Source organism: Lycorma delicatula, chromosome 8 (assembly GCF_047948215.1).
Source record: "Lycorma delicatula isolate Av1 chromosome 8, ASM4794821v1, whole genome shotgun sequence".
Classification (NCBI taxonomy): Eukaryota; Metazoa; Arthropoda; class Insecta; order Hemiptera; family Fulgoridae; genus Lycorma; species Lycorma delicatula.
In genome coordinates this window covers 48471471-48486704 of record NC_134462.1, presented here as the reverse complement: position 1 = coordinate 48486704, position 15234 = coordinate 48471471, and the positions used below count along the sequence as shown (strand labels likewise).

Here is a 15234-nt window from a genome sequence, read left to right as displayed (position 1 = left end):
ACGTTACTCACATAGTTTTCTCAAAATTAAATTCTCTACATATTCTATAGTAAAACTTTGTTTTTTTTTCAATAAAGTTATTTAAAAAAATCCCTTTCGGCACGCCGGAAGGCGGAGGTAGATTTCACCGGTGCTAAGTAGGAGTTAAAAAAAATTCCACCTTAAAGTTAAGAAAAACTTCAGATTTACTCAATACGACAATGGTTGCATGTGAAAGAAAGTTTCACATTTTAGCATAAGACAAACCTCATCTTACAATTCCAGCAACATTTTGGTCATCCCTTGCCGTAAGGGCTGGTCATATCGAAAATTATTACAGACAAACATTTTAGGTAATGTTTAGAGGACTAACGACGATTCGATATTGTGCCTCTTAAGGGAGGTATGATTTTTTTTGTCTTCGAAACCCTATTTTTTCCAACCCCTGGGCCAATGGTTGGTGATATCAAAAAACTTTACTTAGAGAAGTTTTAGGCCCTTATCCAAAGAATAGTAGAAACTTTAAAAGAATTCAATGTTTTACTTAATAAGAAAGTTGTAGCGATATTTGTTTTTTTTTCGAAAAAGCCCTCGCATTTCCACCTCGATGGTGATATTTTGGTCGTTAATGAACTCGACCGAGAGTTTCGAATGAGTTATTTTTAAGGAACAGTTTGAAAATGATTGGCGAAAAATTTCGGCAGTTATCATGTCCACAAGAAAGTGATATATATATATATATATTTAAATGTGTATATAAACGTTTGAGCTGACGATTGTTTTGAGGTCTGGGGGATGTGAAACGCAAGGATATGTCGAAATTTTCCGGAAGTCGAATCATAGTACCCATTACAATAGGTAGCTTTCTTATGAAATCTACCTAAAAAGTAGTCAACTCCAAAATTTCTAGTTACAGTTATGAGTTTTTTCTTACTTCAAAATCAGATTTAAGAGTTTACTTAAAATTATATTTTTTAAATATTCAAAGGCTTTTCATATACTTATGAAAACCACATGAGAAAAATTAAGTTAATAAAGAAGTAAGTAGTAATTTAATAATGTTGAATTATTTTGCTAACCCAATTTTTTTGTTTTACAATAATTTTCTCAAAAATTTGGTACAGTTCTATGGCCTGTTTTATTTAATTTTTCAGGTCCGTTTTTATTATCTAACTCTTTGATGAACTTGAACAATTCTCGCGTTTACATATAACAATTACATTAAAGAGCATTAGAAAAACAAATTTAAAATTAATGTAATGAAACAATTAATAGGTTACTAGAATGAATGATATATTTTTATAACTTATTGTTTAATTTATTTGATAAAAATGGCGTTAAATTAGTGTGTCTGTGTGAGTGTTCTATTCATAATTTATGTTTTTATATTAAACATTTTATAATATTTTTTTAATTATTAATAAATTGTAATCTATAATTGATTATTAATAATTAATGTAATAATTAAAACCATATTTGTTTAATTATGCTTTTAATTTTCAGAGGTGTACAGATTATATATTTTTTTACATCTAAATGTGATTTATATTACGCATAAATTTAAATAATTATACTATTTTAATCTTTACGAATTAGTTTTCTAGTTTTTTTTTTTAAATATTATTTATAATTAAGCAGTTAGATTTAATAGAAAGCGTTTTCAACTGTCATATTTTTAAGTATCATTTTGAATAATGAGTTTCAATTCATTTTCATATTAAAAATTAAGAGGCTTAATGGTGATGGGGCGGAGTAGTAAATAGAGGTTGGAGGAAATGATGACTAATCCTGTCTTATGTTTGATATGCACAGACGAGCTTGGCGCTAAACTGTACAGTAATTGAAACTGGGAGGGTTATATTTATAAAAAGGATTGTAGGGAGTGAAATGAACAGATTATAAAATGGAGAAGTAAAAAAGAGATAGTGTAGGAGTTAAGTTCTTATTGAAGATCGGGAAGCGCTCGCGGTTTTATATTTGGTGTGTGTGTGTGTGTTGCTACGTCAGTATGTAGTTTCTTATTTGATTGAAACCATGTGTTTTATACACTTTGATAAATTGGTTACCCACCCTTTAATACTTGTTCACTCTGCATTTATTGACTAATATAAATTATATCTGTTTTTGTTTCTCTTTTTTTATCATAATTAATATATGTTCCAATTTTTATAGTTCGTTGTATTTATTAGAATATTATTTATTCAAGCTTTGTTCGGTATAGTTTATTAATATTGTATGTTATTTAAACATTAAATAAATAAGTAAGTTATTTAAACTTTAAATGAATAAAGTACATATAAAAATTAATGTGACTAAATATTAAAAAAAAAATTGTGATTAGTTCTAGTAAACAGCGCGCGTTATTTATAATTGTATGTTTATGTACCGTATATGTTATATATTTATCTAATGTTGAATTGTTGCCATGCTTGACCCGAAAAACCCCCAAATTTCAGAGTTTTGTAAGGGCATCTATATACAGTCACATCAGTATATTGATTTTCTAAAAAAAATTAAGGGCTATAGATCGCTTTATCGGAAAGCGGAATCAAAATTTGAAATATTGTAACTAAAAATCAGTCTCCTCAATTTATAAGAAAAAATTAATAAAAAAAAAGTTAACCAGTAATACGTGTAGTTCATGTTTAATAAATACCAGAGGACTTGTTCAAAAGCCGTACGACTTAATGTGTTTGGCATTATTGCGGCATTAATCATTGAATTATATATTTTTTCCAAGTTTTATCCCGATTTAAAAATCATCAGTCGATAGGTTCAGATCATTTGGAATGAAGAAAATATTATACCTTAAATGATTCCCCCAGAACAAAAAAGTCGCAAGGCGTCAAATCACATAAACATGTTGACCAGTCAATTGTTCTTCGGCGTCAAGGAAAATTCAAGAATAATTTGTTAGAGATAGTCTCTAACTTGAAGGGCATAATGAGGAGCATCTTAGAAACGGTGTTGTCTAACACTGTTTGTAAGGGAAAACTCTTGCTGCTAAACGTAGAAACGGTGATATCTAACACATCATTATTTAATCCTAAATCACTATTCTTATTTTGCCTTACAATTATTAATCAGGCAACCACTTACAGATTCCACATGCGACTCCCTCCACAAAGGGAGTGCATTGGACCCTCCAAAGATTACATTTATCCCCTCCCAACCTGTATTTTTAGAGTCGTTTATCAAAGTATGAATAATAATATAAATTAATATTTCATAAAAAAATAAGATAATAAATAGATTTACTGATAATATTTGTAAATATTTTTACCAAGTATTATTTATTATTTCTCACCATAAAATAATTTTGTGCCTCACAGTTCTCTGATTCTAGCCTCCACCAACTATCAAGTGCATAGTAAAATTAAAAGAGGTGTTTCTTAATTTTACTACTGATCAAAATTTTCTATCAATACAATTCGTATTTTTGCAAAACCTATCTATTTTACGTTAAATGAACAACCATATTTTTATACGTTTTTCAATACCTACAGCTAAAAGAAAATAAAAAATGCAGTTTTTAAATGAAAAAATGATTTCTCCGAAATCTATTTCAAAAACTTTACTTTCATAAAACTATATTTTTTTCATCTAGAACATCCAGAATTTTTTTTGGACATTTCTTCAAATTGTGCAATTATTATTTTTTAACCACTATCAAATGTTTCCTACGATTGGTTGTGCGATCGTTCATTTTATCGTGCCCATCGTGATACTATACACTGTAATTCCATTATGGATTATAATATACATTTCATTTGATTCATGGAACATAATTTTACAATTGGTAATGTCTTACGGTACTGGACTACGCGGACTGGTAAGTGTCCACCATTTTTCTAAGGGCAGGTCTGAACCCTTCGCACCATATTTTTTTGCTTCATAGGACATCAGGGTTTATGGAATTCATCTCTGCAGTATTGGCTCGCTCCAGGTCTTGTAGAGACCAAGGATAGGAGACAATATTGAAGGGCTGACCCCTACAAACATTACGGAGTTTATGTTGCGGGGACAGCGTGAATGGTCCACAGTGGTGAAGATGGTGACAGAAGTACTCAAAACCAAGGAGGAAGAGTATAGGATTTGGGGTTCAGGTCAAACATAGCTGATGGCGATTTTCGACAAGCGGGAAGATCAAGATTGGATTTCCAGGAAAACCTTTGTAAAGACCTCTAGACACGAAAGAGGTGAAGATCGAGACCGGCGAGTGAGGGGGATGGACAGCCTCCTGTGGAGCCGTTCTTTGTCCGCGCTTGCGTCGGTGGAGGATGGCGATGAAGCACGGGAACTCCTGATCCCCCGATCTCAAAGGCACCCCTCGGGGCTGAGTAATTTTTTATTGCGGGTCAGACCCTGGGGTGGGTCAGTAGGTGAAGTAGTTAGGTTTATTGGGTGGGTGCAGGAATACATATGCTCTTTTAATAACATCTAGCGGAACCTGCTGCGTGTCCGACACTGTCCCTTTAGGGTATACATAACTGGCATTCACCCCTCATCTATAACAAAAAAAAAGTCTTATAGAGTACGTGGGTTTGTTCGAAACTTACGAGCTTTCAAAAAAAAAAAAAACCCAGAGAAAGAAGTTTGGCGACGATAAGTCAGGATAATGACGGGGCAACAAACCTATTGAAATCATATGAACACCAAAAATGTTTTCCAAGAACTCCATGGTGTTTTTTTTTTGGATGTATGGAACCTTGCCCCGTCTTTTTGCAGATAATAGCGTTCATCAGGCTGAAGAAGAGCTAAAAATTGAATAATTATATCCTGGTATGTCGAACTGTCAAGGGTTTCGTAAAAAAAAAAATCGGGCCCACTATTCTTCGTCGAGAAATCGCACACCAATCGCCGCTGCACTCACCTCCTGTGAGTGCAGCGGCGATTCATGTTGTGCGAACTTTGTGTTGACCAATATCTGTTGTTTTGACTGTTAATATGACACCTAATGTGAAATACGCCTCATTACTAAAAGACACATCATCCCATTACTTTCCACCTGGTTGATTTACCACTGGCAGGACCGTATTCTTTTAACAGTGTCTGGGGTTTTAATTCCTGTACGTAACGAATTCGGTATGCATGTAGATCTAATTTCTTTGTGGCCTTTTGTGCACTCCCGTTCTATATTCCTGCCTACGATGATAATTTATGCAGAAGTTTCCTTGGAGGTTGTTCGAGTAATGGTCGTAGTACGCCATAAAATGATCACACTATATAACACTCTGACTAAAAATTATTAAAATTTCTTTTAAAAGACATCATACGAGTATATTTCGGGATGAAACGCAAGAATGTTGGTGGATTGTGATACTATGTTTGCAGATCCTTTTTTTCTTTTTTTTTTAAAGAAATTATGGATATGTATATCCTCATAAATATTGGGTAATCATAAAAACTGATTGGACTGAAGAAAGGATTGTATTTCAAGCTTTTCAGACCATAAAATCTTTTTCTTAATTTTTCCTTCGATCCTTTTCTTAGGAAGGTTACGGTTACACTCTTTCATATCTTTAGAAAACTATCTCGGGGCTGGAACAAACCAAAGTCGTACAGGAGTGCGTTTTATAGTGGTCCCTTTTCTTAGTCATGTATTTACTCTCAGCTACAGAAGAGATGAATATGGTTCGCTAATGATGGCCTATCTTTCTTGCTGTCAGGTTTGTCAAAGTGAGTTAATGAAGATGAGAAGGAGAAACGTGGATGAAAGGGATTCATTCAGGAGTTCGTCAATCAGAATACCGTTTTCTATATTTCTTCTTTTGCCGTATTTTATAATCTGTGTGCATTTATGTTATCATTTTTTTGCCGGTTAGTTCTGAAATAAGTATCAAATTTGAGTGCAGGTCTTTGTCTCGTGACTTGTTCCTGTGATTTTTATTTAAAATTATACTGTCTTTTCTTCATTCTGGATGGAATATGTTTAAAATATGTAATATGAATGGGTTGTTATCTGCCGATTGCTTGGGTATGTTTATGGATTTAAAAAATTGGAAATGTATAAACACACACGTCGTTACAAGTAACTATACTTATATACTTAATTTTTTTGTAGTCATTCTTGTTTATTTCGATTTAGATTTAATATTTTTTCCTTTGTTGCTACGTAACGTGAAATGTTACAAAAAATTCATCTTTATCCAATATAGAATCACGATTGTTTTAATTTTTTTGAATAGCAATCAATAATTTCATTTAGGAATTTAATAATATGAATTCACGAATAACTGATTATAATCATCAATATTAAAATTAAGATAATTTGTACTAAAATATTTTAATAAAACCTGAAATTGACCTTATCGATGAACCAGTAATTTTCCTATCTGATTTATCGACAGTTCCCAAATTCCTGGCTATAGTTTGGAAAACTTATCATTATCTATCTCCCAACTTAATAACCTTATTAATGTATTAAGTATAAATTATTTTAATTTATAAATTTTAGTAACGTTGCCTGATTTTATGTACTATTTATTTAAACAGTTTAATTTAAAAAAAAACTTTTTTAGAATTATATATCGAGCGACCATGATATTATTTTAACATACATTAAAGAGAATTTTGAAATAAGAAGGAAATGTGAAGTCATACTAACTTCTATTGTTTTAAATGCTTGTCAATCTATGTGTGTTCTAAAATAAAACAACAAAAAAAAAGTAAAAAGAATGTGCGAGTTCTTAGAAAAGGGAGTATCTAATTATGCCCATCGTTCAACACATGTTAAGTTACATAGTTCAATAGTTTATATCAGGAACAAATTTAGACATGAAAAGGCCAAACAGAAAAGCCCATCGGCTATTAACAAATTTTATTAGGAATCTTAACTAAATTTATGTTTAACATAAATTTCAACTTCTAGATTTATAAGAAATATTGCAGTGTATCTTTGATATTTTTAATAAATTAGAGTCTACGGAAACGAAATTAAAATCTAATAAAAATATTTGTGATTATTTTGAAGTAAAGTCTAATACCTAAAAGTAAGAGAAGTTCATAATATTCTTAGGATGATAAAAAATGAAACTTTTTTGAAAAATTCCAATAAAGGAAAAAAGCTGACAACACAGTTGTAGGACTTTCCCGTCACGGGGCTCACACACAATGCACGGCTTACACACACAACTTAATTTAAAATATTTATTATTTTATTTAAATAAAATATTTTTCGTTTATTTAATTCAACGATTCTAACTAAAGCGCGCGCGCATACCGTATTTCATTCGCGCGGGTATGGCCATACTAGCGACCACTTTAAATAGATTTTTACACTTTAAATATTATTCATTTACTTAATTCTACCTCCTACCCGTGACGTCACTACATAGTGGCCCGGCCGCTAAGTGGGATGTGGGGTTTGTAAGGGAGGGTGGCTGGGTTAAGACCTCACTTCGATGGGAAACAAATTGTGGATCCAACGAGATGCTAACAGAAAAAATTACAACGAAGAAGACTAACTGTACTGTCTTCTACAACTCTTCAAAATTAAAACCATTTTTAGGGGTGGTGGTAAAATTAAGCAAACAATTTTTTTACAAAAGTTGTTTTTAAAACCATTTTTTGGGGTGGTGGTAAAATTAAGCAAACAATTTTTTTACAAAAGTTGTTTATTAATATTCACAAAATTATAAAAAAAAAGATAACCTTAATTATGCAAAATCAGGAGTCTCCCCCTGTACCCCCACCCCTTGACCATTTAAATTGAAAATTTAATAGCATCAATGTCCAAACTATAGAAATATTATAGCCAAGTTTGTTAAAAATCAGTCAACTAGTTTTGGAGATATAAGGCGATTTACACGTCAACATAAATAACGTACGTACATTTTGTCGTGTAAATTTCGATGCCATTTTTCGGTTTTCTGGGGTTCTTAGGAATCGATTTATAAAGATTAGGTTAAAATCGGATGTGTCCTATTTTGACCGATCACTGTACTTTTCCTTCTATATAGCTATATTAACGGAAAACTAAAAAAATAGTTTTGAAAAATCAGGAACCTTTCTTAAGTACTCTACAAATAATCCATATTAATTTATTTATATATTTATATTCGTGCAGCAACTCTTAAAAGTTAGTCCAGTTATTGTTTTGTGCTGAGAACCTGGAAAAAAGCCAATCCCCTCTCTAGTCAGATTAATCGATTCCCGGTCATTTTTTCCGAATACAAATTTCTTTCCGGAATGATCATTTTCGTGGAAGTTTTTCACAAAAGAAAAAGTGTCAAATATATTTTCTGTAAATTAATTTTTATTGAATTTATTTTTGACGAAATTTTTTTAACGGATTTTCTAAATTATCGTCGCGTAGCGACGTATACATGAATTTATTTAATTAATTTTTTTAAATAATCTTTCCTATTAGTTCAACCTTATCCATGTTAGTTTTACTTACGTTATGCATCCACCTGTGGATGTTTGATTAGCTGTGAGCCAGCAGATTGTTATTCGGCACCTCCTGGGCTCGCGCAATGCTTAAACTGCAAGACCGACCCTGGAGGAGGAGTAAAGGTGAGATATGAGATTTAGTCGGTAGGGTGCGGGTACACATAGGCTGTTAATAACATCTAGCCGAACCCGTGCGAGTCGGACACTCGCCCATTTATGGGGGGTGCGTAAATGGCATTTCTCAGACTCATCTGTAACAAAAACAAAAAAATATTGCTATTCGAGATCGATATTCTTGTTCTTCACTATATCTGTCTAGCTTGCTATGATGAGTTCTCTTGTCTTTCGATTTGACCTTAACCCAAAAACCTTCTATAGCCTGGGTGTTTTTACCGGTTGAAAAGCTAACAGATTCAATCGAATGATTTAGATGTGTATAATTGGGCTCCGTTTCAGTTGTTCGTATCCCTTCCATTCGTCACTTGCGGTAGTGTGCCGAATTATTCGTTCTCGAATTACGTTAATCAGAATTACGGCATTGCGATCGGGAACTGCAACTAGGAATCATTGGTTTCAATCGACACACATTCCTCCAAAAATACATCGTGACGCGGAATAAGCATTCATCTATTTGTACTAGTAAATTGCGACCGCCGATATCTATCTGATTACGGAGGATTGCATTTACGCAAATCTCGCGCATATAATTATTTAGTCGACGACTGTATTTTTATTCAAGTTCTTTTTTGAAAAACTTACTGCCTGTTAGTCATGTTCCCAAACATAAATAAAAAAACGCGAACTAAATAATCAGATCTAAAGCCAGTTAAATAAGTGTCCAGTTCGTAATGTGTTTTTTTTTGTTTTTTTTTTTTTACGAGTTGGAGGAATCCCATTTACAGGTGCCTAAGCAGTGTCAGGCTCACTAACAGGTTCTGCAAGATGTTAATAAGTGCATATGTGTTCCTGCACAGTATGAACATACTAAACCTTCACTCCTGGCTATCCACCCTCCCTGGCACATCTTAAAGAAGCATTACTTCAGGAAGAGGGAGATCACCCACACACAGTCATACTCCGCAATTGCTATGATACAATAAAATACAATACATCATAATATACACCTAAGTTCATACTACTAGATACATACTAACAACAACAAGCAGTGATGACCTATAGCATCAGTACTCACTATATCAAACAATAATATCAATAGAAAAATATCATTATAATAATCATTATAATACAAAACATCAAATTATAAACACCATAGTTCATACCACAAATATATATTTACAACAGGAAGCAGCAAAGACCTGCAGCATCAATACACAGTAATGGTTTTGCCTAATGACATTACGTTGACGATTATACCTAAACTTATCTTTTGAGCCAAGTTTTGTGACCTAAACAGCATTTATATGTAGATTAAAGATGTGTGTTTGTTGAATAAAATGCTCAGCACTCTATCCATAACAAGCAAGTATAACTGCAAGAAATTCGTATTTAACAGCACACAGTCCTGAAAAATGACCGCAATTGCTTTGAGAACTACTATCCAAAGATTGTAATTATTGCATAGTTAGTTGTTCTGCTATATCGTGTGATAACAAAATTAAGATAAAAATAAAATAAATTAAAATAAAATAAATTAAGATTAAGGGAGAGATTAAGATAGAAACAATAAAGGTAGCTGTGAGATGGCGATGAATTACTGGAAAAATCCACCTTTTGTATTTTTTATCATTTTACATTATTTTGCATAGTTTACATACACTATTTTTATACTATTGTCTGATATATATTTTATAAAATAGAATATCCTGCTAAAAGAATGAGCAATAACCCTTACTTTAGGCGGTTTTGTGTAATTTATATCCAATAAATTAATAAAAACTGAATAGCCTTTCACTCAAATTATGATTGATTAAAAACACTTTTTTTTTTAAATATGCGCTGAAGATTTAATCAATACATTATTTATTATATTGAATAAATAAAAAACAAGTAATGATTTATTAAATTTATGCTGTAGCATAGACTGATGATTTTCCCAAAGTTTCTATCATATTATTGCTTTTTCTACTTGGTCAAGCATTATACTGAAACATTCAAAGCTGAAGGTTTACAAGAAATGTAAAGCAATTAACACATGACTGTTCATTTAATGTAGGTAGAATATACACATGATTCTAGCAGTGGTCTTTGTATCTGTCTTTACATGTATCTCACAGCGTTGTTTATAATTTATTACAATTATACTGTTTTATAATGTTTAAAATTGTTTATTATTTCAGAATCGTATAGCTTTTTTAATAAAAATAGCATTATTATGTAAATCTTTTTTAATAAAAATTATAAAATAAATTTTTTTTTATTCAAGAAAAATATTATTCATGAAAAATGGTGTATGAGAAAATATACTTTTTTTAATTTATTTTCTAATCAATGTGTTGCAATCTAACTAGTGAACAATTAGCAACTTCTCCATGGCCCAATGAGATTAGGATGATATCTATGACATGTAAATGAAGTGTGTCTTGTATAGACTCAGGTCGACCTTTCTTGAGATGTGTAGTTAATTGAACTCCAACCACCAATCTGGGAATATGTGCTTGATAATATTTGTCTTCCATAAAATTGATTATTTTGATTATAAATGTCTAGGATGGATATTTTCCAAACACGTTTTGTAATTTAAACTTTTAATGTTTCCAACTACGATAAAAACTATCAACTGTTTTCATTTTTTGATTTCATTACGTTTTATTAACGAGCACTTGCACAAATATACATATGTATAGATTATGTACAAGAATCATTCAACTACTAAAGATAAAAATAAATAATTGTGGAAACAAAACAGTTTGTAAGAGGGTTATGATACTTTCAGAACAGTAATTTGGAACCCTGTGATACTTTTGATCAGCTGTTTGAGTATAATTGTTTTGTTTATAACTCCAAAATCATATTTTCAATGGTGAGTCATCTTGAGGTTTGTGAATTAGTTGAACTGAGTCCAGTGATTTTTGCTTTTTGAAGGTGAAAAACCAGTTAACATTTACTCTCATATGACCAGACAATACAGAAATAGTTTTATATACCACAGAAAGTTTTAGAGTCGAGTAGAAATATTTTCAGATGGTCAAATTTTACTGATTAACAAGAACATTTCTGGATGTCCAGAACTGAAGTCTCAACTCCAGCACTTGAAACTCAAGATGGGCTCTACGAGAGTTAACAGATCATCATAAGGAGGCAAGACTTACGCACAGAGATGACACAAAAGGAAGGTGATGCTTTTTTACACAGTATTCTAACATGTAATGAGATATAAATTCATCATTATGAACCAAATTCAGACAGAGCATGTAGTGAAGCGCGTGAGTTTACCAATCAAGAAAAAATTTGATTCTGACCATCAGGAAGAAAATCATGATAACAATATTTTGGGATGTAAAAGGGACAGTTTTTGTAAATTTTCTAGATCAGTGAACAATAAACAATGCATACTACTGGGACATGCTTATTTACAAGCTATAGCCAAAACTTCAGAACTATTGAAAAAAACACAAAGTTTTCATTCTGTTTCATGAAATCACCCAGCCTCATTCAGCTCAGGTAACTCAAGAAATGTCAAATTGATTAAACAAACCGTTTTAGCTGTAGAACAATTTGTATCTCTAATTATTCAATGACACTCGTATATCTTAAATTTACATTTGACTTTATATTTTTGTATTTAATTATATTATTTTTTTAATTAACTTATTCTGTGGTTATAAACACGATTGAAATTAACTGATTAAATTTCCATTTTCTATTTAATTCTCAATCAAAAATTCAAGAAAATTTATAGGAAAACTGATGGTAAATAAAAATAATAGTAATACATATTCTCACACTCCAGATTACGCTTAGTTCACGATACTCATTAATTTTTGTGTTTTTTTAAAGCATTTTTTCAAAGCAGTAAAATCTTTTTAGCCCTATAAAATGTATTATAATAAAAAAAAAACAAAAAACACAAAATATTTTTAAAAAATACTCTAAAAATAATAATAATAAAACCAGTTTAAAATTAATCAGCAAAAACATTTTTAACAAATATAATCCTTTATTTAATTTTTTAATTCTTTCTTTATTCCATTCAGTTAGAGTATGGCTAAATTCTTCATAAACTTCAAAAACAAAAAAACCCTTAAAAAACAATTTAAAAAATTTTTAGTACCTTTTTTAAAAGTAAGTTTCATTTATTTATGTTAAAAAGAAAACAAGGAAGACCACTTCATTTCTCATTTTCCCAGGTAAACTAATATTGGTTTTTGTTATTCTTGAAAATGGTGGTGTCATTTTTAGGAATAACTTGTGACTCCTATCATGTTGTTTAAACTCATTACTATTATGAGACTTAAATTACATAAATTTTATTTTAATTTAACTTTTTAACTACATATTAGCAGTGTCAATTAACCTGTTTACACATAAAGTGTACATATATATATATATATACACAAGTATATTTTTTTTTACTGAATTTATTAATCAGTATTTTGATAAATTGTTTTATATTTTTGGAATTAAATATATAATTAAACAGTTATAATGATTTGCTGTTATTTTAAATGTAAAATTATACTGTGAGCTTCTTTAAAAATAAAAGATTCTTTAGAAACATAATTAATGACTTCATTAATTAAGTCAGTATTCATTTCTTTAGAAGTATTTTACTCTGTATAAAGCTAAGGTATTATTATTATATATTTCTAATTTATTCTAATTGCAAGTAGAAGATGGAAAGGTCGTTTTAAATTTTTCATTTTACAGTTTTACTGGCTTTTTTCATGATATAATTATATTAAATTCATGACCACAAACGATCTTTCTTTGTACAATGAACGTCATTTATTTGAAAAATAAGATTAATGAATATTTTAATTTAATAATATTGTTACTTGAATTGAATAATTGTAATTCAAATTTAACTGAATATATATTAGTTACTTTTTACTGTACATTTTAAAATACTTGGTTATTGACTTCATTAGTGATATTAAAACAAATTATTGTTTGTATTTTAAAATAAAAAAAAAGGAACCGATTTTCAGAATATTTTCTTAAGTTGAACTTAATATACCTAATTACATAATATATATATTATGTAAAAATTTAAAACCGTACCTGATTTTTTTAAAATTTTAAAAATGATTTATTCATTTTCTTTCTCCTTGTAAATTTTTAAAAAATAATTTACTTTTTAAATAATTTTTGTTTTCCAAAAATATTGAAAATCAAAAGAAATGCTAGAAAGGATACAATTGTCAGTTCAGGTCAAATGTTTACTGGAAAAAAATATTATTTTCCCTAGATTTATTCAATAGATTCATATTGAACAATATCAGACATAAATGCATCTATTTCTTTTCTTACCCACAAAAAAAAAAGTAATTGTCAGCTTCTGCTTAATCCTATCTGTGTAAGAATCTCAAGGAATGATGACACAATATAAATTAAAAACAATTTTCTCTCAGCTGTAATTCATAGGTGCTTTTGAATTGCAGATTGAAAGCCGGCATTAGGATGTTGAAAATCATCATCAGTTGATTGTTGTCAATTTGTCCTTTGACTAAAACATTTAATCATCATTATCAGCGTATATCATAGTTTTCTTATATTGTCCGGTAATGTTTTGTCTATCTCCTAGGTAACTACAGTGTAATAGTTTGCCAGAACCTCTTTGATGGTATATATTATAAGGAGTTTTGATGGATATTTAAGCCAGTATACAAATTTAGCATTATTCTTAATAGTATGAAAATCAACATAATTATCATGGTGTCTATCCAAGGAAAAAGGGATCCTTCATCCCTTTAAGAAAGGGAGAGAATGAAAGAAAAGAGTGATCAGACACAAAGGGATTGCTGTGATCAAGGTAATTTTTTATCTTGCTATCTTGTCCAGCACCATAACTGAGCTCTCATTTTAAGAAGTTAATAAATGTTTGTTATTCCCTCTTTAATATCTATCAACATAAAAATATTCTTTCACTCCTGCTCAATAAATATTGACAATTTTAACACCTTGTGATTCAAACTAATGCATTTAATATCACTTTTTACCTTAAATTGTACAACCAGAACAGTTATAAAATACGCCAATGAACATCTTTTCCCTAATCAGCTTTCAGTTAGGTATAAAAGCTTTTATAGAATATTTTACTTTATATGCTAAAATTATGAAGATATATCAGTTTTACAGTTTCTTTAATTATTTCTTCTTATACATTCATTGTAGAACTCTCATCTCATTTTTAGTATCTTAAATATAAAGATCAAGACTTGGTAAATATGAAAATTCAAAACTGTTAATTTCTTTACCCTGAAGCATTTGATTACAACATAACTGTTTCAATCTCTTAATAAAAAACAGAAAAGGTGTAATACTACAAAACTGCTAAGTAAAATATTCTACACAATTTCATTTTATTTTAATATGTATAATGTAATCGTAGAATCTCATTGGCTTTTGTTATATAAATATTTACAATGGTTGTTGTAGAAGTTACTACTTTAATTAAATCTTGATTATGATAAATCTTTTATTTGTACATTACACTGATTTCTTATCAGTTTCCTGACTAGACATTATATATTCAAGTTTCGTTTAAGAACTATGACAAGCTGTAATTGAGCATTATCCATTACAAATTACACCTGTATGATAAATGAATTTTGTAGCTGACCAGGATGTGAGCATAGAACCTTCTAGATGAAATTATAAGACAGAAATGCTATCACTCCACCAAAAAGCTTGGCAACAGCCCAGTTATGCTAATAATCTAATCAAGACTGCGAGGCATTT

At 30.2% G+C, this 15234-nt stretch overlaps 1 protein-coding gene across 2 annotated transcripts in view; it reads left to right on the top strand.

The window, feature by feature from the left end:
* LOC142328869 (carboxyl-terminal PDZ ligand of neuronal nitric oxide synthase protein) overlaps window positions 1–15234 on the top strand; it is a 902536-nt gene that overhangs the window by 861808 nt on the left and 25494 nt on the right. The window lies entirely within an intron of this gene.